The sequence below is a fragment of the Bos taurus genome, chromosome 12, assembly GCF_002263795.3.
Source record: "Bos taurus isolate L1 Dominette 01449 registration number 42190680 breed Hereford chromosome 12, ARS-UCD2.0, whole genome shotgun sequence".
Taxonomy (NCBI): Eukaryota; Metazoa; Chordata; class Mammalia; order Artiodactyla; family Bovidae; genus Bos; species Bos taurus.
Window position 1 is genome coordinate 12893257 of NC_037339.1, and position 22751 is coordinate 12916007.

At 43.7% G+C, this 22751-nt stretch overlaps 1 long non-coding RNA gene across 1 annotated transcript; it reads left to right on the plus strand.

The window, feature by feature from the left end:
- Window positions 1–5714: 5714 nt before the first annotated feature.
- Window positions 5715–17680, plus strand: LOC112449032 (uncharacterized). The gene is made up of 3 exons (XR_003037483.2): window positions 5715–5948; window positions 12559–12642; window positions 15622–17680. It is a non-coding gene; the product is annotated as an uncharacterized lncRNA (long non-coding RNA).
- The last annotated feature ends 5071 nt before the right edge of the window (window positions 17681–22751 follow it).

The window sequence follows — 22751 nt, forward strand, 5'->3', positions numbered from 1 at the left end:
AATCCAACATGCCCTGATTCACTAATTAAAGAATCTATTTTCTAATTCCTTTCCTTTCTAACTGCAGGGGTAACTGCTGGCAAGATCTGCCCTCCACTGCCAGCTTCCGAACAAAGTCAAGATATCAACATTATAATCATGCATTGTTTCCATAGCAAGCAATCCTGCAGCTCAGAGCAAAAACAACACTTTCTTGATCCTGCCAGAGTGTATGTGGCAAAGAAAGATTAATTAGCCTCTCACTAATTGACAGTATTTCCCTTCACATCTGCTCGGGCCTGATGTGAGTTTAAATGTCTCTATTTATGTGCCGGAGGCTGACTGAACATGTATAAAATTTAAAGTCTCTTTCCAAGTATCAGAGATGCCTATGACCTGGGTTCCCTTTTCTTAAATAGTAGAGCTGTCAGGGAAAGGCTTAAGGTGGTGGTGAATCCTTGGGAAGCAACAGTGGGGTAAGAAGTTAGGGACAGGCAGGAGACTAACAGACCAGAGGCAGAGTTCCAGTTCTTTAAGAACCAGTCGCGTGGCTGGCAAACTATGCCCCACCTCTTTGGACTCCTCTTGTTCAAGTGTTAGCTTAGATCAGTGGTTTTCTATCTTGTTTCCAGAGGCCTAGAAGTTGCAGAGTCCCCTTGTTGTTTTTAAGTCACTAAGTTATATCTGACTCTTTCATGGCCCCAGGGACTGTAGCCCTCCAGGCTCCTCTGTCCATGGGATTCTCCAGGCAAGAATACTGGAGTAGGTTGTTATTTCCTTCCCCAGGGGATCTTCCTGACCCAGGGACTGAACTTGTGTCTCCTGTATTGGCAGGCGGATTGTTTACCGCTGAGCCACCAGAGAAGCCCATTTAGGGACGTCCTAAATTCTATAGCAGCTCTGTTCAATAGAAACTTCTGCTCTAATGGAAATGTTCTACATCCACATGGCCTAACAGGTTGCCACTTGCCACCAGAGGTTGTTGAGTGCTTGACATGTAGCCAGTGTGACTAAGAAACCGAATTTTACATTTTATTTCATTTACTTAATTTAAACTTAAATAGTCCCACATGGTGCACAGCTTTATGTATTCTGGAGGGTTTGAGTTGGGGTCTGAAAGGACAGGGTCCAGGATTTGCCCCACTCCTGTCAATCACAACATATCGACCTTTCTCTGTGTCCAGTAATATGCTTCTATGAAGATTACCCTGAATAAAGGGCTTTGAACCTAAAGAGCATTTGAAAACCACTAGAGTGAATGCTCTTCAATTTTGAAAGTTTCTAATTTTAGACTATAGCCTACCAGGTTCCTCTGTCCATGGGATTTTCTAGGCAAGAACACTGGAGTGGGTTGCCATGCTTCTCCAGGGGAACTTCCCGACCCTGGGACGGAACCCATGTCTCCTGTATTGCAGGCAGATTCTTTATAGACTGAGCCACCTGGGAAGCCCTGCCTGACTTGGAGGAAGACGCTAATGCAGCCTGATGGGGCCTCTGAAATGAAAAGCGTCCTGGCTCCTCTGATGGATGCTCTCAGTTGCTCCACCAATTGCTCCCCAAGGGCTGCTCAGGCATAGCTCTTTGTGGCTTTTGTTGGTCCTACCGACTCAGACCATGGAGAGAAAAAGGATCCAGAGGCCAGAAAAAAAAAAAAAAAAAAAGACGGAATAAAGTTCATTTTCTCAGCCTATTGAGTCTGTATTCTCCCACAGCTGGGAAGAAGGGGTGGAGAGTTTCCCAAGTGAAAGATACCCAGAACCCTGTCCAATCCATCTCAGGATGCCAACCTCCAGAAATACTTCCTATGGTGATTGTGGCTCCTAGGGTTGGGACTGGGTGGTGGTGAGTGTTGTGGGCACCTGCCAGGGGAGGATGGTCTAAGCTAAGGCTGTGAGTTGCACTTGGTGAGGTCTGGGGTGACCCTGTCAGGCTGTGAGCCCTGAGACTGGCACCCGAAGAAGTCACTGTGTATGAGATAGGAATTTCACCCCAGTATTTTTGGGAGAAGACCAAAAAACAAGGTTTAGAGCATTTTGCACCCCAGAACTGCCTACAACACCTGTTGTTGTTGGTAAGTTGCTCAGTCATGTCCAACTGTTTGTGACCCCATGGACTACAGCACGCCAGACTTCCCTGTCCTTCAGTATCTCCCAGAATTTGCTCAAATTCATGCCCATTGAGTCAGTGATGCCGTTCAACCATCTCATCCCCTGTTGTCTTTTTCTTGCATGTGTAACCCACACAAAATAAGCTTGTCTCCTAGAAGGTGCCAGTGTCTCTGGCTGTGGCTCTTGAAGGGAAAGGAGGGAAGGATTACATAATTCCTAGTGGTCATGTGGTGAGGGTTGTAGGAAAGGAATGTGGAGCTCCCTCACGGAGCCAAAAGCTCACACAGCTCCTTCAAACTCATGTCCCCAGACTCTCTTCGAAGCTTCCCCCCAGACAAAGGTAAGCATTACCAGTAACCTTCCAGAAACCTTTTGTAAGAGGAAATGGCTGTGATTTTCCATCTTTCTCAACCACACTTAAAACAAACAGTGGTGTCTGTTAAAGTTTAAGTCAATATTTTAACCGAAGAAAACAACTGAGGGAACCATGGTTGAACATTTTTTCCAACCCCACGTTCTCATTTAGAGCAGAAATGGCTGACGGGAGTCTAGTCTTCTGCCATGAGTTGGGATGAGGACTTTGTAGACACACACAGATTGTGGGGTTTTGAGGAATACGTGCCTCAAGAGTGTCATTTCTTGGCTTTATCACATTTCTGGTTTTCTCTTCTTATGTTAAATCCCTCCCACGAATAAAATAGGCTTATTTTATATATGGAGCCCCATCTCTGCTTTCAGCAGCTCCATGCTTATTCTTTAAGGGCTGGATAAATGCTGCTTCCTGTCAGTAAGGAGATGACTGGAAAAATCAGGGTCTCTCCACAGTGAGAACACTGTGGGCTCCTTTGCTCAGTAGCTGGGCTGGCTGCTTTACAGGCATTCCTGCTGGTGGCTCAGTCTCTAGGGGCCTGTTCTCTGCCAGAGATATAAAAACGTAGGATGTTGGTCTCCATCAGCTTCTAGCTATGCCGCCCTATAGAAGCTAGACTTCAACATGTCCAGCTCGGGCCTGTTTGAAATCCCACCTGCGGAATAAAGGCCAGGGTATCTGCCTTGCTTCTGGGCTCCCTATTCCTAAAAGACGTTGGACAATTGTCTGGTCTACCAAGAGAAGATTCTAGACTGGTTATAAGTCAAAATCTCTCACAGAGCTTTCAAACATTTGTGGTAATAAGTACAGGTCAAGTCTGGAGTTACCCTTTAGAGACTTTTTGTAGTGTGAATATCTCTTTATTATGGGCTGTAGCCAAAGGGTCATAATTAGGTAAAAGCAATCCAGAACTGAAGGGTCCACAAGGCTTATTACCTTTCCTGAGCCACAGATTTCTGGTTTAATAAATCCAACCCACCGGGAAGGAATTACTTCTGAGAACATTCTGTGCCTGTGGTAGACTGGGAACACCTTTTTATGTCCCTTCCACATTGAAGTACTCTTTATCTCTTCTAACTATACAATAAACTCCTTGGAATCATTTCCCAGGATGTACTGAAATGATAAAAGTGGAAGTTATTGAGATTCTATAATGAAAGGGGAAATCTTAGGTTTGAAAAATGGAAAACTTATTTTTTTTTCCAGCTCTGTTAAATTACCTATATTCTCACAGGGCTCAACAGAAGATCTTCCTTGATACCTGCCTGGAGTCACATGAAATTTATTCTCCCAATTGTTCCCAAGGAAGTGATTAACGATGATGAGTCAGTAAAGTCTCCACGCAGGAAGTCTATTCTTTATGACTTCGACCTACTTTTCTGAAAATGGACTCAGGGGAGAGAGTGTCATTCAAAATGCCTGGAAGAAACAGCAACTTAACCTGATTATTGTTCTGCTAGGTGGCTCAAGACAGTAAAGAATCTGCCTGTAATACAGGAGACCCAGGTTCCGCCCCTGGGTCAGGAAGATCCCCTAAAGAAGGAAATGGCAATACACATCAGCATTCTTGCCTGGAGAATTCTATGGACAGAGGAGCCTGGTGGGCTACAGTCCATGGGGTCACAAAGAGTTGGACACGACTGAGTGGGTAACACTTTCACTTCAACCTGATTATTGCATCCCCAAGGACTTGGGAGAGGAAGACTTCCTGACCAGAAGCAAAAATAGGAGTTTGGGTGAATGAGAAGAGAAGTAATTAAGTGGTGGAACATACAAATAAGGTCCCAAAACAAAATCCAGCAAGCAAATGGAAGTCTGGCCAAACTTGTCCAGATACCTGGACAATATGGCGGTGCCTGGGTGATGATGTAAACACAGGCCGAACAGCCTCCTTGCCACAAGTCTGTGAGACAATTAGAATAGAGGCTCACTTCGAAAAACAAGAGCTATAGCAACTTGTAATTAAGAAAACGCCTATTGCTTGGGAGGCAGCACCAGACGATGGTTTGCCATTTTGATACTCGCCGCCACAATAGCGTATGTGTTTCTACTTTGCAGAATCCCACCCCATTAATAAGATGGACACTGTTTATTTTCAAAGGTGTCTATGTCAGCCTTTTCCATGGATGCAGTATTTCCTTTGATGATTACTTAGCTGCTTTGCATATGTGCAGTGGAGAAGGAAACAGCAACCCACTCCAGTATTCTTGCCTGGAGAATCCCATGGACAGAGGAGGCTGGCGGGCTACAGTCCATGGGGTCGCAGAGTCAGACACGGCGGAAGCGACTTAGCAGGCATGCCTCCTTTCTGCCAATGTTTGTCTCTGAGTATGGATTTTTCCAGTGGTGAGCAGCCAGACCTGATTTGGTAGCACTACTTGCTAGCTTGGGTGAGGACTGATTTCCTCTTTGCAGTTCAATTGCCCCTTATGTGAATTTGGATAATAATAACATCTACTATGCAATAATGAGGATTAAAGGAGTTAATTATGAAGGCGCTTAAAACAAGATGTGACAGGTGGCACCCAATTGTCAGCCTTAGGAAAAGGGCATTACTGCTTGATGCTGGCAGGTATCACAGAGCCAGATACATCTCCAACTGCAATCAATTTGCTCCACTTAACTGGGTGACCTTGAGCAAGTCACTTACCTCTCTATTCCTCTATTGCGTTATCTCTTGTGTCAAGTGCCCGCGAACATGGCGCCTGCTAATGAGACAATTGTCCCGATCATGCTTCCAACCCATCAAGGTTTCTCCCACTCACTGGAACACAGTCACTGGGTAGGAACCCACTCCTTTGCTCAGACTGAGCTGCTCTCTGAACTCTGCTGGAGGGCGATTTCCAAGCTCCATGTGAAGAAGCCTGACTATAATGAAACCTGTGTTCTGTTCCTGATCTTTTCCCAGAGAGGGATTCTGTTCAGATTCTCAAGCAGAAAAGGAAGCTCGCTAATGTAACACCTTTCTGCTTTCCTCCAAAAACAACAGCAATAAAATCCTCAGTTTTGCCAGAAGCAAGAAGCCCTGCAATGTTCCGCCCCTTTTAATAGTGCTAAAGAAAAGCAGGGTTCCATCTGCTTGCCATTTACCTCCGGAGCCTGGAAGCCCCGCAATTCTCCGAGGAGCGGCAGAGATGGAGGAAGCTGTGTGATGGCCGCGAGGGCGTGTGCCCGCGCGCAGCGTGGGAAAATAAACACAGCCAGTACTAAGGTGTCTGTGCCTTCCGCTGCCGGGGGGGGGCGGGGGGAGGCAAGGGGAGACAGGAACGGTGTGGGCGGTCCAGAGAGCAGCAGGGCGCCGTGTTTTGCTTTGTTTTTTTCTTTTTAAAATTAGAAGACTCTAATGCTCGCTACCTTCCCAGCCCACTGTTCCCCGGGAACGTGCTCTGTCTCCCAGTTCTGCCAAGATACATATTTCTCCTCCTCTGGACCACCCTGAAGGTGTGATTTGGGAATGGCCCTAGACAAACAACCCCGATGCCAGCCCCATGGTGAGTGCCCGGCCCCAGAGAAAGCTCCAGGGGGGAGGGGCTGGAGGGATGTGGTCTGGTCAAAGAGCATCTATCTCTGCTTAGGACTCTGGAGACGCCATTTCTACTCCACACTTCTGGCTTATTTGGAGCTCAGATTGGTGTGGGGTGGGGGAGGGGGTCATTTACCACCGACTAGACTGCCAGTCTTGGAATGGAGTAGCTTGAATCCACCCCCTTTAAGGCTGACCTGAGGCTGTGCCCATTCTCCTGATTGGGGAAGTAAGGCCCTAGCTGGAGAGGCACATATAGACCTCTTCTTAGTGAGACCCCATGTCCCAAATCATTTACTCAAGACATGGCCATAGGAAAGATCAATGCCCTGGAGAGAGGGCAAGATCATGCGAGGGCATCAGAAAGAAAAGATTGCTGAATCGAAGATGGATGCTTTCACAAAATGTGTCCTAAGCAAGAGCAAAGCAGAGATGGTCTATAGCAGAGGTTTACGAACTAAAGCTTGTGGACCATACTCAGCCCACAGCCTGCTTTTGGGCAGCCCTCAAGCTATGAATAACTTTTATGTTCTTAAGAGGCTGAAAAAAAAATCAAGAGAATAACAGTATTTTATAATATATGAAATTCAAATATTAGTACCCATCAGTAACATTTTATTAGAACAAAACTGCATTCATTCATTCATATATTATCTGTGGCTGCTTCCATGTTGCTTCCCTGGTGGCTCAGTTGACAAAAAATCCACTTGCAATGCGGGAGACCTGGGTTCAATCCCTGGGTTGGAAAGATCCCCTGGAGAAGGGAAAGGCTACCCACTCCAGTATTCTGGCCTGAAGAATTCCATGGGCTATATAGTCCATGGGGTCACAAAGAGTGAAAGTGTTAGTCACTCAGTTGTATCTGACTCTTTGAGACCTCATGGACTGCAGCCCTCCAGGCTCCTCTGTTCATGGGATTTCCCAGGTAAGAATACTGGAGTGGGTTGCCATGCCCTTCTCCAGGGGACTTTCCTGACCCAGGGATAGAACCTACATTGGCAGGCAGATTCTTTCCTGTCTGCGCCACCAGGGAAGCCCACAACAGAGGCCATCTGGCTCCCAAAGCCTAAAATATTTACTATCTGGCCCTTCATGGAAATCGTTTGCTGACCTGTCTTCTAGGGCAGTGGTTTTCAAATTTCAGTGTACATTAGAAATCACTTGGAGGACTTCGCAAAATAGATTGCAAGCCCTGTCTCCAGATTGCTGCTTCAGTAGGTCTGCAGTGGAGGCAGAAACTTGCATTTCTAGTAAATTCTCAGGTGATGATGTTGCCTGGGGTCCACATTTCGAAAACCAGTAAACTCACAGGCATTGTGATGGTTCACAGGACACAGGGGCTTAAAAGAAAACGAGAGAAGATGCCAAAGAGAACAGGTTCTGTGGGAATATTAAAACTGGAGAGGCAGGGAAAGGAATTTCAAGTATACTTCTCAGAAAGCATGCACAGGAAAACTGCAGACAGAAAATTAAAGATCTACAGCTTTGATGGAAAGAGACATTGATTTCATTAAAATGCGTGGATTGAAGGAAACAAATTTCCTTTAAGCGCATTGCTTCACTTGGTTTGTAACAGTTTCAGCATCTCTACCTGTGATGAGAAAGGCTGATTATAAAAGGACTATCTGGAATTATGAAGACCAATGGCACCCCACTCCAGTACTCTTGCCTGGAGAATCCCATGGACAGAGGAGCCTGGTAGGCTGCAGTCCATGGGGTCGAGAAGAGTCGGACACGACTGAGCGACTTCACTTTCACTTTTCACTTTCATGCATTGGAGAAGGAAATGGCAACCCACTCCAGTGTTCTTGCCTGGAGAATCCCAGGGACGGGGGAGCCTGGTGGGCTGCAGTCCATGGGGTCGCGAAGAGTCGGACACGACTGAGTGACTTCACTTTAGCTCTTAACATTTTGAGGTTGTTGTTGCTGTTTAGTTGCTAAGTCGTGTCTGACTCTTTTGCAAGGTAAGGTTATTTAAATTCCTTTGAAATTTCTTATACCTCTCTCCCAGGAGAAAGACGCAGTTACCTGTTTTAGTGCCCTATTGCTGCCTAGCAAGCCATACCCAAACGTTGTGGTTTAAAACAGAGCAACCCAGTTTTTCTCAGGACCCAGTAACTAGGCTGGGTTCAGCAGGGAGCAGGGTAGCCAGATTTCTCACACAGTAATTTAGGGCCTGAGATCACAAAAGTGATGCTGCCAGGCTGTTTTCAGGACTAAGCACAGAACCAGCTTGGTGGCTCAGATGGTAAAGAAGCCGCCTATAATGCAGGAGCTCAGTTCAGTTCAGTTCAGTTCATTCGCACATTCGTGTCCAACTCTTTGTGACCCCATGGACTGCAGCACTCCAGGCCTCCCTGTCCATCACCGACTCCCAGAGTCCACCCAACCCCATGTCCATTGAGTCAGTGATGCCATCCAACCGTCTCATCCTCTGTCATCCCCTTCTCCTCCTGCCCTCAATCTTTCCCAGCATCAGGGTCTTTTCAAATGAGTCAGCTCTTTGCATTGGGTGGCCAAAGTACTGGAGTTTCAGCTTTAGCATCAGTCCTTCCAATGAACACCCAGGGCTGATCTCCTTTGGGATGGACTGGTTGGACCTCCTTGCAGTCCAAGGGACTCTCAAGAGTCTTCTCCAACACCACAATGCAAAAGCATCAATTCTGTGCTCAGCTTTCTTTATAGTCCAACTCTCACATCCATACATGACCACAGGAAAAACCATAGCCTTGACTAGATGGACCTTTGTTGGCAACGTAATGTCTCTGCTTTTTAATATGCTATCTAGGTGGGTCATAACTTTCCTTCCAAGGAGTAAGTGTCTTTTAATTTCATGGCTGCAGTCACCATCTGCAGTGATTTTGGAGCCCCCAGAAAATAAAGTCAGCCACTGTTTCTACTGTTTCCCCATCTATTTGCCATGAAGTGATGGGACTGGATGCCATGATCTTCGTTTTCTGAATGTTGAGTTTTAAGCCAACTTTTTCACTTTCCAAATCTTTCACTTTCATCAAGAGGCTCTTTGGGTCTTCTTCACTTTCTGCCATAAGGGTGGTGTCATCTGCATATCTGAGGTTATTGATATTTCTCCCGGCAATCTTGATTCCAGCTTGTGCTTCTTCCAGCCCAGCGTTTCTCATAATGTACTCTGCATAGAAGTTAAATAAGCAGGGTGACAATATAAAGCCTTGACATACTCCTTTTCCTGTTTGGAACCAGTCTGTTGTTCCATATCCAGTTCTAACTGTTGATTCCTGACCTGCATACAGGTTTCTCAAGAGGCAGGTCAGGTTGTCTGGTATTCCCATCTCTTGAAGAATTTTCCATAGTTTCTTGTGATCCACACAGTCAAAGGCTTTGGCATAGTCAATAAAGCAGAAACAGATGTTTTTCTGGAAAAAGAGTTCTGGAACTCTTTTTCTGGAAAGAGAGTTCTGGAACTCTCTTGCTTTTTTGATGATGCAGTGGATGCTGGCAATTTGATTTCTGGTTCCTCTACCTTTTCTAAAACCAGCTTGAACATCTGGAAGTTCACGGTTCACGTATTGCTGAAGCCTGGCTTAGAGAATTTTAATGTGGGAGACCCAGGTTCAATCCCTGGTTTGGGAAGATTCCCTGGAGAAGGGCATGGCAACCCACTCCAGTATTCTTGCCTGATGAATCCCCATGGACAAGAGGAGCCTGGTGGGCTATAGTCCATGGGGTCACAAAGAGTCAGACATGACTGAAGTGACTAAGACTTTCATAGGGACAAAATTATAATTATAGGGAGGTGGAATCCTAGGACTGAAAGCACTGGAAGTTCTTCAAGAGCATCACAGATGTTTTCATGTTTTATTTTTTAATTGCACCCACACAAGTTCTAGAACAGCCTACTTTCTACTTTGACTTAATTCACATAGTCCAGTTCAGTTCAGTGAGTTCAGTCACTCAGTTGTGTCCGACTCTTTGCGACCCCGTGGACTCTAGCACGCCAGGCCTCCCTGTCCATCACCAACTCCCTGAGTCCACCCAAACCCAAGTCCATTGAGTTGGTGATGCCATCCAACCATCTCATCCTCTGTCGTCCCCTTCTCCTCCTGCCCCCAATGTTTCCCAGCATCAGGGTCTTTTCAAATGAGTCAGCTCTTTGCATCAGGTGGCTCAAGTATTTATGTATTCATGGAAAACTCAGTAAAGAGGTGAAATAAGATTACCTTTTTGCTACAGGGCTTTTTAGGCTTTTTAAAAAATAGAAGCGCACTAGCACATCCCACCTCCCTGTTTTAACTGAAGCATAGTTGATTCACAGTGTTGTGTTAGTGTTAGTTATGCAGCAAAGTGATTCAGTCAAACATACATATACATATATATGTATTCTTTTTCACATTCTCTCCCTTTATAGGTTATTAAGAGATATTGAATACAGTTCTCTGTGCCATAAAATAAATCCTTATTGACTATCTATTTTATATATAGTTGGGTATATCTATTAGTCCCAAACTCCCAATTTATCCCTCCCCTTTCCCCTTTGGTAACCATAAGTTTATCTTCTATGTCTGTGAGTCTGTTCTGCTTTGTATCGTTTTTTAGATTCCACATATAAGTGACATCATAGGTTTGTCTTTGTCTGACTTACTTCACTTTGTATAATAATCTCTAGGACTACCCATGTCACTGCAAATGGCATTATTTCATTCTTTTTTAAGGACTGAGTAGTATTCCATTGTGTATATGTACCACATCTTCTTCATCCACTCAGCTGTCGATGGACATTTAGGCTGGCACATCTCTTTTTGAATGTCCTAAAGGCATATGCATATTGGAGCTTGTATTTGGGGAGAAAGGAAGGACTTGAAGCAATTACTTTCCTCCTAGTGTTCCTTCATTTTTCTTCATATTTATCTATGGATTTATTTTTAATTTACAGAAAGTATTCAATACACATTTTACGGTACCTCATTATTTTCATTTAACAATTCTGTCCATATGAGCATATACAACTCCATGTTATTCTTTTTGATGGTTATAGAGTTGTTTACTTATTATGTAGCTAATCACCAGTTGTTAGACCTGAGAGAACTAAAAAGATACGTTCATACAAAAACTCATACATGAATATTCATAGCGGCATTTTCATAATAGCCAAAAAGTGGAAACCACACTAATGGCCATCAACTGACAAATGCATAAACAAGATGTATAATATCTGTACAATACAAAATCATCTGCCACAAAAATAAAAAAAGGACAGAGTACCAGTATATCCTACAACACAGAAGAACCTTGAAAACTTCATGCTAACTGAAGGAACTCAGACACAAAGACCACATATTTTAATGATTTCAAATTTACATGAGAGGCAAATCTGTAGTGACAGAAAAGAGATTAGCCTGCCTCACTCTTCACCCTGGCGGCTCAGGTAGTGAAGAATTTGCCCACAGTGCGGGAGGCCAGGGTTCGATCCCTGGGTTGGAAAGATCCCCTGAAGAAGGGAATGGCAACCCCCTCCAGTATTCTTGCCTGGAGAATTCCATGGACAGAGGAGCCTGGTGGGCTAGAGTCCACGGGCTTTGGAAGAGTCAGACACAGCCGAGCGACTAACACTTTCACTTCACTTTTCACCCTTAGAAGGCCCACCTTTCTCAGCTTCCACAATACCACTCTCTTCTGGATCTCCTTGCTACCTCTCCCACTGACTGGTTTCAGGAATGTCCGCCACTGCTAGCTCCTTATGCACTATGGTCCTCGGTGACCCTTGCATTCTCTCAATATGCTCTCTTGCACAGAGCTCAGAACTTCTGCTACAAGTTTGCTGACACTGTGACTTCCAGATTTATTCCTCCTGCCTTTTCCTCCTCCCAAACTCTAGACCCTCTTGCCATCCGCCTACTAAGCACTTCTCCTTAGATGGTCCTCAGGTTCAAAATTCATCAGTTCCCAAACTGTGTCTTTACAGTTTTGCATATGTTGCCTCCTCCACCAGAAACACCCTTCCCATGTGAACTCCTACTTATTTTTCAAGATTTAGCTTCAGCTTCAATTTTACTTCCTCCTGAAAGCCTTCGTGGGTTACTTGGTTTTGAAAATTGGCTACCTTCTGGGTCCCAAGCACTTTACACATGACTTTTTTGCACAGTTACCACATTGTGTTTAATTATTTTGTCCGATTGACCCCCCAACAGCTACCATTTTGTTTTCTTTTTGTATCTAGCAGTTAGCACAGTTGCATGCGAGAAAATAATGACCATCACAGCTGACACTTCTATTGTGGTTACTAGACACCAGACACCAACTTCAGTAATTTTATTCATATTAATTCACTTAAGCTCCCCATTTGCCCTTTGAAGCAGGCATGTTTCTATACCCATTTCTCATATGGATAAACTGAATTATGAGTTTAACGAATTTTCCAAGGTTGCACAGATACCAAATAGCAGACCTGTGGTTACACCCCAGACACTCTTGCAACAAAGCCTATGTTCTCAACCGTTGTTGTAAATTGATAGGGAGAAGAGACTTGGGTATTTCCTTCTCCTCTCCCAAGTCCTCAAAAATTTCCAAATTGCTGAGATCTTTCTCTTTCACTTTATCTACAGAAAATGACTTTCTTCAAGGTTGTTGTAAATCGTTTATTGTTTATGCAAATTGACTATACTGCCTAAACCTGACCTTTTACACAGGTAAGTATTACTGTCATGTGAATTCACTCACAAATGTCAGTTGAGTTCCTACTCTGTCTCTGTGCCAGGCAGTCTTAGGCATTGAAGATAGATTGGCGAGTCACACAGTCACCCTGTCTTCTTTAGGCAGAACTTGGGAACAAGGACTTGTCTACTTTCTGTCTAATAGTTACCTTCTGGTTAAAGGCGAGTTGAGAGAAGTCTGAGAATGCTGCTTCTCTTAGGCAGGGTTCTCCAGAAAGAGAGAACCAGTAAGACAATAGGATATGTGTTTGGGGTAGGGGGGTCAGGAGGATAGAGACAGATTTATTTAAAGGAACAGGTTCACCCAACTATGGGCACCAGCAGTTCTGAAATTGATGGGGCAGGCTCAGCAGGCTAGAAATTTGGTGAGGAGTTGTTGTATTCTTGAGTCCAAAATCCACAGGGCAGGCTGTGCTGTGCTGTGCTTAGTTGCTCAGTTGTGTCCAACCCTTTGCCACCCCATGGACTGCAGCCTGCCAGGCTCCTCTGTCCCTGGGGATTCTCCAGGCAAGAACTAGCAGGCTGGAAACTCAAGCAGAGTTTCTATTTCACAGTCCTAACGCAAACTCCCTTTTATGGGAAAGGTCAGCCTCTGCTCTTAAGACCTTCTCCCAGTTGGAAGAGACCGCCCCGAAATCATGGAGGATAATGTGCTTTTCTTTAAGTCTACTGATTGTAAATGTTAATCACTTCAGAAAAATACTTCAGTATGAAAAACACTCTCATAGCAACATCTAGAGTAGTGTTTGACCAAACAGCTGGGCACCGGAGCCAAGTTTGAGATTAACCATCACACTGACTGCAGCCATGGGGTCCAAGGTTGAGACGCCTCAGAGACTGAATATACAAGCCACCTCCAGCTGAGGAATGCTTTCAACTTAGGGGCCACGTTGTATGCCATGGTCTAAATTTACTGAGAACATGCTTAAAACTGCCTTGAGCGCATGCGTACTCGGTCATGTCCATCTTTCTGCAATCCTTTGATCTGTAGCCTGCCAGGCTCCTCTGTCCATGGGATTCTCCAGGCAAGAATACTGGAGTGGGTTGCCATGCCCTCCTCCAGGGATCTTCCCGACCCAGGAATTGGACCCAAGTCTCCTGGGTTGGCAGGAGGATTTTTTTTTACCACTGAGCCACCTGAGACACCCACTTTTCTTCCATAGAGGGTCACAATAGATTCTGATTCGTCTGAGAAAGTCTTGGTGTGTGTCTGTTTTCCCAGAGTAATGATTAATAGAAACCTTATCACTGTTAAGAATTCCCCAGTTGGGACCGTAAATTATATGCTCACCCATTTTTTAAGTTTCTTTTGCTCAACGTCTATGCTTACAGAATATAGAATGCATTTGATTTCCACCATTTGCATATTTCAAACCAAGGGGAAAAAGTCGTGTCCCAGAAGGCTTTCCTGCACCGTACATCAGAATTCCATGATTTATGAATTTGTTTTTCTTCCTTACGACACAACAGGCACTTGGCAAGGGCCTTTGGGTCCAGCCCTCCCACAATGTGGGACCCTGGGAAAAACTGCTTGCTGTTTGTTTTGTGGTGACCGGCAGCAACTCACTTGGATGATTAAAAGCTGAATGGAAAAATACCTCATGGATAATTTTCCCACTTCCTATTCTCACAGAATCAGTGTCTGAATATACAGTTCCCAAGTTCAGGGGCAGCTCCTGGAGTGAACTTGTGAGCCTAACTATAACCAAATGCGTTTCTGAAGACACTGCAGGAGGAGGGTGATGGTCCCAAACTACAGATCCACCACCTGCTGTTCATCTAGTCTGCTTGCAGCTCCCCTCAAAAAACTACATTCCTGGAGGCTTCAAAATCAGCCATTAGTTACCACCTTTATTATGGAGAAGGAAATGGCAGCCCACTCCAGTACTCTTGCCTGGAGAATCCCATGGACGGAGGAGCTTGGTGGGCAACAGTCCACGGGTCACAAAGAGTCGGACACGACTGAGCGACTTCACTTCACTTTCACTTTCTATTATGAGTTAGTGGCCTTTGTTCCTTTATTGAGTCTTTAAATGGATATTTGTTGAGTGCCTACTATGTGGCAAGACAGGATTATTTGGTAGCTGAAATTAATTAGTCTGTAGATCTTAGTCCCTTTATTGAGTCTTTAAATGGATATTTGTTGAGTGCCTACTATGTGGCAAGACAGGATTATTTGGTAGCTGAAATTAATTAGTCTGTAGATCTTAGTCCCTGACTTAAAAAAAGGGGAGGTGTTAATGGAAATTGGAGGGATAAAATGTTGGGGTTTTTTGTTTTTTGTTTTTTTTACAATTGATTCAGAACATAACATCCTGTGTCTACAAAAGGGAAAAAGAGACAGGGAATAAGCATGAACCACTAAAGGTCAGCTCACTGCACACCTCTTTCAAGTCTTTGCTTGAAGGATGTTTGCTCACTGAGTTTTCTTGGCCACTCTATTTAGAACTGCAACTCACCCTCTCACCCAGAACTCTAAATCTCTGTTCTCCTTTATTTTTTCCACTACACTTATCTTATAATATATGATACAATTCACCTGGCTATGCTGTTTATTGTCTTTCTTCCTCCATTAGACTGTGTGCCTGATAAATTTGTTGAATAAATGGCCCAAGCCTGAAGAATGATGTCAGACAGGCAAAATTCTAGAATGAGCTGAAACGTAAAAATGTCAGAACCACAGAAAGGGATTTTTAAACCGTGAGAGGCAAGAAGAGTAAGAATCAGATAAGCACACAGACAGCTGGGAAATGCTGAGTACAATTTAGCAGATGACAGAGAATAAAATTATTCAACTCTTATTTTGCTTCTGTCTTGTCCAATAAATAAAAGAAAATGGTAACTTAAAAAAGGTAGGACAGAATTGCAATTCAGAAAAAAAAAAATCAGAAACATTCAGATAAAAGGGAGGAATTGCAATTCAGAGCATGTAATTGTATGTGTTCCTATCTCCAGACCCAGACGACTGGCGTTCCAGGCACTAAAGGCACATTTGATCAACATCAGGACCACTACTGGCACTCTTGAACAGGAGACGAGAAAGATGAAAAAAGCATCCTAATTTTCAAACGGTGCTAAGAGTGGACTACTTACCAGGCACGCATAACATGGTGCAAAATTTTGACACAAAAGTTGAACAAGACAGCTTCACCCAATACGGAGCTGTCATCTTCCTCTATAGAGACATCACCTAGGTTGACCTAAAGTCTTTTTCATCAGCAGTTTTTGGATACAGATATTCATTGAACTATGAATTCCCCTAAGACATACTGTCCTGCAGATCCTACTTCACTTCTTTATTCACAGCAATATCATCAGAGCTTTTGTCAAGTACCCTGAAGAAATCAGAACACAATTTGTATATGGCTTTTCTCTGAGTCCACGACTCTCTGAAAGGAAATGAGGTTAGCATGGAATGATCTGGTCCTGGTGGGCTCATGCTGGCTGTGAACGATCACTTCTTTTTTTTTTTCCTCTGTTTTTCTTTAGTTGGCACTCCAAACTTCTTTCATTCTGACCAAGAAGGGGAGTTTGGGGTACATCCTTGGATATTAATGATTGCTATTTATGTTTGCTACAACTTATAATAGTTGTAGCTTTTTTGGGGGATGGTTAACACACTCTAGGCAAGATGCCCAGGACTTTATACATATTATCTAACTTAGTCCTCACATAATTCTTATGTCCATTTTATAGATAAGGGCACTCAGGTTTAGAAAGCTGAAGCGAGTGACGTAGGGATGGAAGAGGTCCTCCAACTGAAATCTGTGTGATGGCCTAAACCCACTTTAAAAATAAAAAATTGAGGTGTCACTGGCATATAACATTATATTAGTTTCATGTATACAACATATTGATTCAATACTGGTGTATATTGCTAAGTGATAAACACCATAAATCTTGCTAATATCTGTCATTATATACAGTAACAAAATTTTTTTTCTTGTGATGAGAACTTTTAAGATATACTCACTTAGAAACTTTGGAATATACAATACAGTATTATTAACTATAGTTACCATGCTATACATTACATCCCATCACTTTTTTACTTTATAAACTAGAAGCTTTGTTCCTTTTGGTCTCTTTAACCCATCTTCTCTTTTAAGATGCTAATGAACTAGTTATGTGCCATGAAAGTCTAAATTTTTGCTTAGAACCTATACCACACACATAAGAATGTCAGATACTGTAAACATTTGAAACTGCAATCGCACCTCACTCCAGTACTCTTGCCTGGAAAATCCCATGGAGGGAAGAGCCTGGAAGGCTGCAGTCCATGGGGTCGCTAGGAGTCGGACACGACTGAAGCGACTTAGCAGCAGCAGCAGCAATATAAAATATAATCCATAATCAATTATTTTGACAGAGTTGAAAGCAAGTGTAAAATTAATAAGAAGATTCATCAGGGTTGAGAGTAGCCTATGTCGCTCAGTGGTGAAGAATTCACCTGCCAGTGCAGCAGACATGGGTTTGATTCCTGAGTTGCAAAGATCCCCTGGAGAAGGAAATAGCAGCCCACTCCAGTATTCTTGGCTGGGAAATTTCATGGACAGAGGAGCCTGGGGCTATAGTCCATAGGGTCACAAAAGAGTTGGACATGACTTAGCCATTGAACAACAGTTCAGTTCAGTTCAGTCGCTCAGTCGTGTCCAACTCTTTGAGACCCCATGAATCGCAGCACGCCAGGCCTCCCTGTCCATCACCAACTCCCGGAGTTCACTCAGACTCACGTCCATCGAGTTGGTGATGCCATCAAGCCATCTCATCCTCTATTGTCCCCTTCTCCTCCTGCCCCCAATCCCTCCCAGCATCAGGGTCTCTTCCAATGAGTCAACTCTTCGCTTCAGGTGGACATAATATTGGAGTTTCAGCCTCAGCATCAGTCCTTCCAATGAACACCCAGGACTGATCTCTTTCAGGATGGACTGGTTGGATCTCCTTGCAGTCCAAGGGACTCTCAAGAGTCTTCTCCAACACCACAGTTCAAAAGCATCAATGCTTCGGTGCTCAGCTTTCTTCACAGTCCAACTCTCACATCCATACATGACAACTGGAAAAACCATAGCCTTGACTAGACAGACCTTTGTTGGCAAAGTAATATCTCTGCTTTTTAATATGCTGTCTAGGTTGCATATTAGGTTGCATATGCTTTCCTTCCAAGGAGTAAGCGTCTTTTAATTTCATGGCTGCAGTCACCATCCGCAGTGATTTTGGAGCCCTCAAAAATAAAGCCTGACACTGTTTCCACTGTTTCCCCATCTGTTTGCCATGAAGTGATGGGACCGGATGCCATGATATTCATTTTCTGAATGTTGAGCTTTAAGCCAACTTTTTCACTCTCGTCTTTCACTTTCATCAAGAGGCTTTTTAGTTCCTCTTCACTTTTTGCCATAAGGGTGGTGTCATCTGCATATCTGAGGTTATTGATATTTCTCCTGGCAATCTTGATTCCAGCTTGTGTTTCTTCCAGTCCAGTGTTTCTCATGATGTACTCTGCATAGAAGTTAAATAAGCAGGGTGACAATATACAGCCTTGACGAACTCCTTTTCCTATTTGGAACCAGTCTGTTGTTCCATGTCCAGTTCTAACTGTTGCTTCCTGACCTGCACACAGGTTTCTCAAGAGGCAGGTCAGATGGTCTGGCATTCCCATCTCTTTCAGAGTTTTCCACAGTTTCTTGTGATCCACACAGTAAAAGGCTTTGGCATAGTCAATAAAGCAGAAATAGATGTTTTTCTGGAACTCTCTTGCTTTTTCCATGATCCAGCGGATGTTGGCAATTTGATCTCTGGTTCCTCTGCCTTTTCTAAAACCAGCTTGAACATCTGGAAGTTCACAGTTCACGTATTGCTGAAGCCTGGCTTAGAGAATTTTGAGCATTACTTTGCTGGTGTGTGAGATGAGTGCAATTGTGTGGTAGTTTGAGCATTCTTTGGCATTGCCTTTCTTTGGGATTGGAATGAAAACTGACCTTTTGCAGTCCTGTGGCCACTGCTGAGTTTTCCAAATTTGCTGGCATACTGAGTGCAGCGCTTTCACAGCATCATCTTTCAGGATTTGAAAGAGCTCAACTGGAATTCCATCACCTCCACTAGCTTTGTTCATAGTGATGCTTTCTAAGGCCCACTTGACTTCACATTCCAGGATGTCTGGCTCTAGGTCAGTGATCACACCATTGTGATTATCCTGGTCATGAAGATCTTTTTTGTATAGTTCTTCTGTATATTCTTGCCATCTCTTCTTAATATCTTCTGCTTCTGTTAGGTCCATATCATTTCTGTCCTTTATCGAGCCCATCTTTGCATGAAATGTTGCCTTGGTATCTCTAATTTTGTTGAAGAGATCTCTAGTCTTTCCCATTCTGTTGTTTTCCTCTATTTCTTTGCAATGATCGTTGAGGAAGGCTTTCTTATCTCTCCTTGCTATTCTTTGCAACTCTGCATTCAAATGAGAATATCTTTCCTTTTCTCCTTTGCTTTTCATGTGTCTTGTTTTCACAGCTATTTGTAAGGCCTCCTCAGACAGCCATTTTGCTTTTTTGCATTTCTTTTCAGTGGGGATGATCTTGATCCCTGTCTCCTGTACAATGTCATGAACCTCTGTCCATAGTTCATCAGGCACTCTGTCTATCAGATCGAATCCCTTAAATCTATTTCTCCCTTTCACTGTATAATCATAAGGGATTTGATTTAGGTCATACCTGAATGGTCTAGTGGTTTTCCCTACTTTTGCCAGGTGCTAAAGCTAAATTAGAGGCATGGAGTGACAGAGGAAGTTCCTAGCAAGGTAGAGATGAAGGAGGGAGCAGGGCATCACAAGCAAGGCAGAGGGAAGAGGATGGAAATTTATCTTCTGTGCAGGAAAGGAGAAAGCGGAGCGCATGCTGGTGACAAAAGAAAGCAGGATGAATTCATGCAGAGACGGGAGTGTCAGTCTTTTTCCAGGTTCGTCTCTCAAGGTTATGCACTAACACCCACGGTCAGAGTTAGTCATGGAGAGTCAGCATAGCATAGCAGTCATCAGGACCAACTCTGGAGTCAGCCGGCCCGAGTTTAAATCCTGGGATGATTACTAATAACCACATAACTTTGAGCTGTTAGGCCTCTGGTGCCTCTGTTAAACCTCATCTGTTCAGTGGGACTATAGCACTTAGCCCGTGGGGTTGATGCGAGGATGAAATAGGATGACACATGTAAGGTTCGTAGACTCGTGTTTGACAGCTGAAGCACTATGCAGGTTGGTCATAGATCAGATACTTGCTGTATCTCAAGCTGCTTTATCTCATTTAATGGTCAGAAGAACCCGAGTACACAGAATCTATTGAAACAGATTACAAATGCAGAAGCTAAAACTTTGAAAGGTTAGGGAACCTGTCCAAAGTGACACAGGTAGAATACTGTGGAACCATCCTGCCAACACAGTTTTTCCTGACTCAGGTATCAGAGATGTTAATCTCTGGGCTTAAATTGATCTCAGAATAACTAGGGAGCCCAGAACACACCTGGACAAACCACCAAACTAGAGAAGGCGGTACTGCCTGTGGGCTTTGGAGGAGCTGAAGATGATGCCCAGTAGGTCTAATCTCCAACATCAGAAGGAGTGGGAGGCCACAGTTTTGATGATCCTGTGGGCAGTTAAGGATCAGAGTGCTAGGGAGATGACAGAGGAACAACTATGAGGGGCAACATCATAAAAGATTTCCAGGACAGCTTCACCAAGTTGAGCTGTTTAGACAGAACTGGATCACTAGATCCACATGCAGCAATGGAGGGGTGGGCATGTGAGTGTGAAAAGCTCTTCCTTGTTACCTGCAAGAGTAAAGATAATAAAGCTGTGTCTCATGAAGCTACCCTTCTTTGGGGTGCATATTGCGTAACTGACAAAGGGTTAAGAGATCAAACCAAAGGAGAGAAAAGCAGGAGAGTCTCTTGATGAAAGTGAAAGAGGAGAGTGAAAAAGTTGGCTTAAAACTCAACATTCAAAAAACTAAGATCATGGCATCTGGTCCCATCACTTCATGGCAAATAGATGGGGAAACAATGGAAACTGTGACAGACTATTATCTTGGGCTCCAAACACTGGAGACGGTGACTGTAGCCATGAAATTAAAACACACTTTCTCCTTGGAAGGAAAGTTATGACCAACCTAGACAGCATATTAAAAAGCAGAGACATTACTTTGCCAACAAAGGTCCATCTAGTCAAAGCTATGGTTTTTCCAGTAGTCATGTATGGATGTGAGAGTTGGACCATAAAGAAAGATGAGCACAGAAGAATTGATGCTTTTGAACTGTGGTGTTGGAGAAGACTCTTGAGAGTTCCTTGGATTGCAAGGAGATCCAACCAGTCCATCCTCAAGGAAATCAGTCCTGAATATTCATTGGAAGGACTGATGCTGAGGCTGAAACTCCAATAATTTGGCCACCTGATGCAAAGAACTGACTCACTGGAAAAGACTGGGAAGCTGGGAAAGACTGAAGGCAGGAGGAGAAGGGGTCAACAGAGGATGAGATGGTTGGATGGCATCACCAACTCTATGGACATGAGTCTGAGCAAGCTCTGGGGGTTGGTGATGGACAGGGAGGCCTGGCATGCTGCAGTCCATGGGGTCGCAAAGAGTCAGACACAAATGAGTGACTGAACTGAACTGTGCTGCTAAAGTGAGAAAGAATGAAAATAAGCAACAGACTTGATGGGACATTCAATGGTAAAATAAGATTTCTGTCTACTACATCTGCAACTTGGGCTGCAAGGAACTTCCCTTAGGCCTTTGTTAGCAATTCCAATAAACATATTTTAATGGGAGTTCTCTGAACTAGTTTTATTTTTGTGGGATCTCCTGACTAACAAATGGTGTCCTCAGTTCTACTGTATACTTCTCAAGTCTGTTGAGTATTGCATTTGTTAATTGCGATCGCATTGCATGCTTTTATGAAGTATTACAGATATTGATTTTACAACAACTAAGTAGAATGCTTAGAAAGCATTAATAAATGAGCCACCAAAAAAAAAAAAAATGTGCTGCCTGGTTAGATATGGGTAAGACAAGGGGCAATGTTAAAAAAAAAAAGTAGGAGGATTCTGTATCCCATATTCTTCACAAATGTCTTCTAAGAACTCCCTCAAGTTTAAAGAAACAAGATTGGAAATCATAGATAATTTATTAGGAGCTTGCTTTATTTGAGTTAACATACAAGTCCATCAGCTAAATGACCCAAATCTTCTCAATAGGAGTCTTACTGACATCTTAGGTAAGATGTTGTCTTTTGCAGGATTACACAGCATGAGACATTCAGCATCTCTGATCCACATCCACTAGCAGTCCCCAACCTTTTTGGTGTGAGGGACCAGTTTTGTAGAAGATAAATTCTCCACAGACCTGGGGGTGGGAGGATGGTTTCAGGATGATTTAAGTGCATTACATTTTGTGTGCATTTAATTTCTATTATTATTGCATCACCTCAGATAATCAGGCAAGAGATCCCGGCAATTTCGGACCTCTGCACTGAATGCTATGGTAGCCCTCAGTCATTGTGACCATTGAAGAGCCCTCCTTGCACAGTTTCGAACGCTCCTTATAATAAACATAAGAGTTTTAGTGCCCCCACCAAGAATTGCTGCTTGTATTAAAATAAAGGGCCTTGGCTCTACCACAGAAAGTTATAATGTGGACTTATATATTTTAAATTTAAGAATATATACGTTTAGGGCTTCCCTGGTGGCTCAGCAGTAAAGAATCTGCCTGCAATGCAGGAGGCATGGGTTCAATTCCAGGGTCAGGAAGATCCCCTGGAGGAAGGCATGGCAACCCACTCCAGTATTCTTGCCTGGAGCACCCCATGGACTGAGGAGCCTGGCGGGCTACAGTCCATAGTGTCGCAAAGAGTCAGACAGGGCTAACTGAGCACAGCATACAGCGTATATATGTTTAAGACATGTATCATTTTTAGATGATTGTTTTATTTCAATTGCCTTCCTGTGATTAGCCAGGCAGCCCTGAGTCCTGACTGTTTTGGTTAAGAGTTTTTCTTCCACCTCTGACTGCCTAGGGGCCTTCTGAAAAATGGGACTATTACAGGGC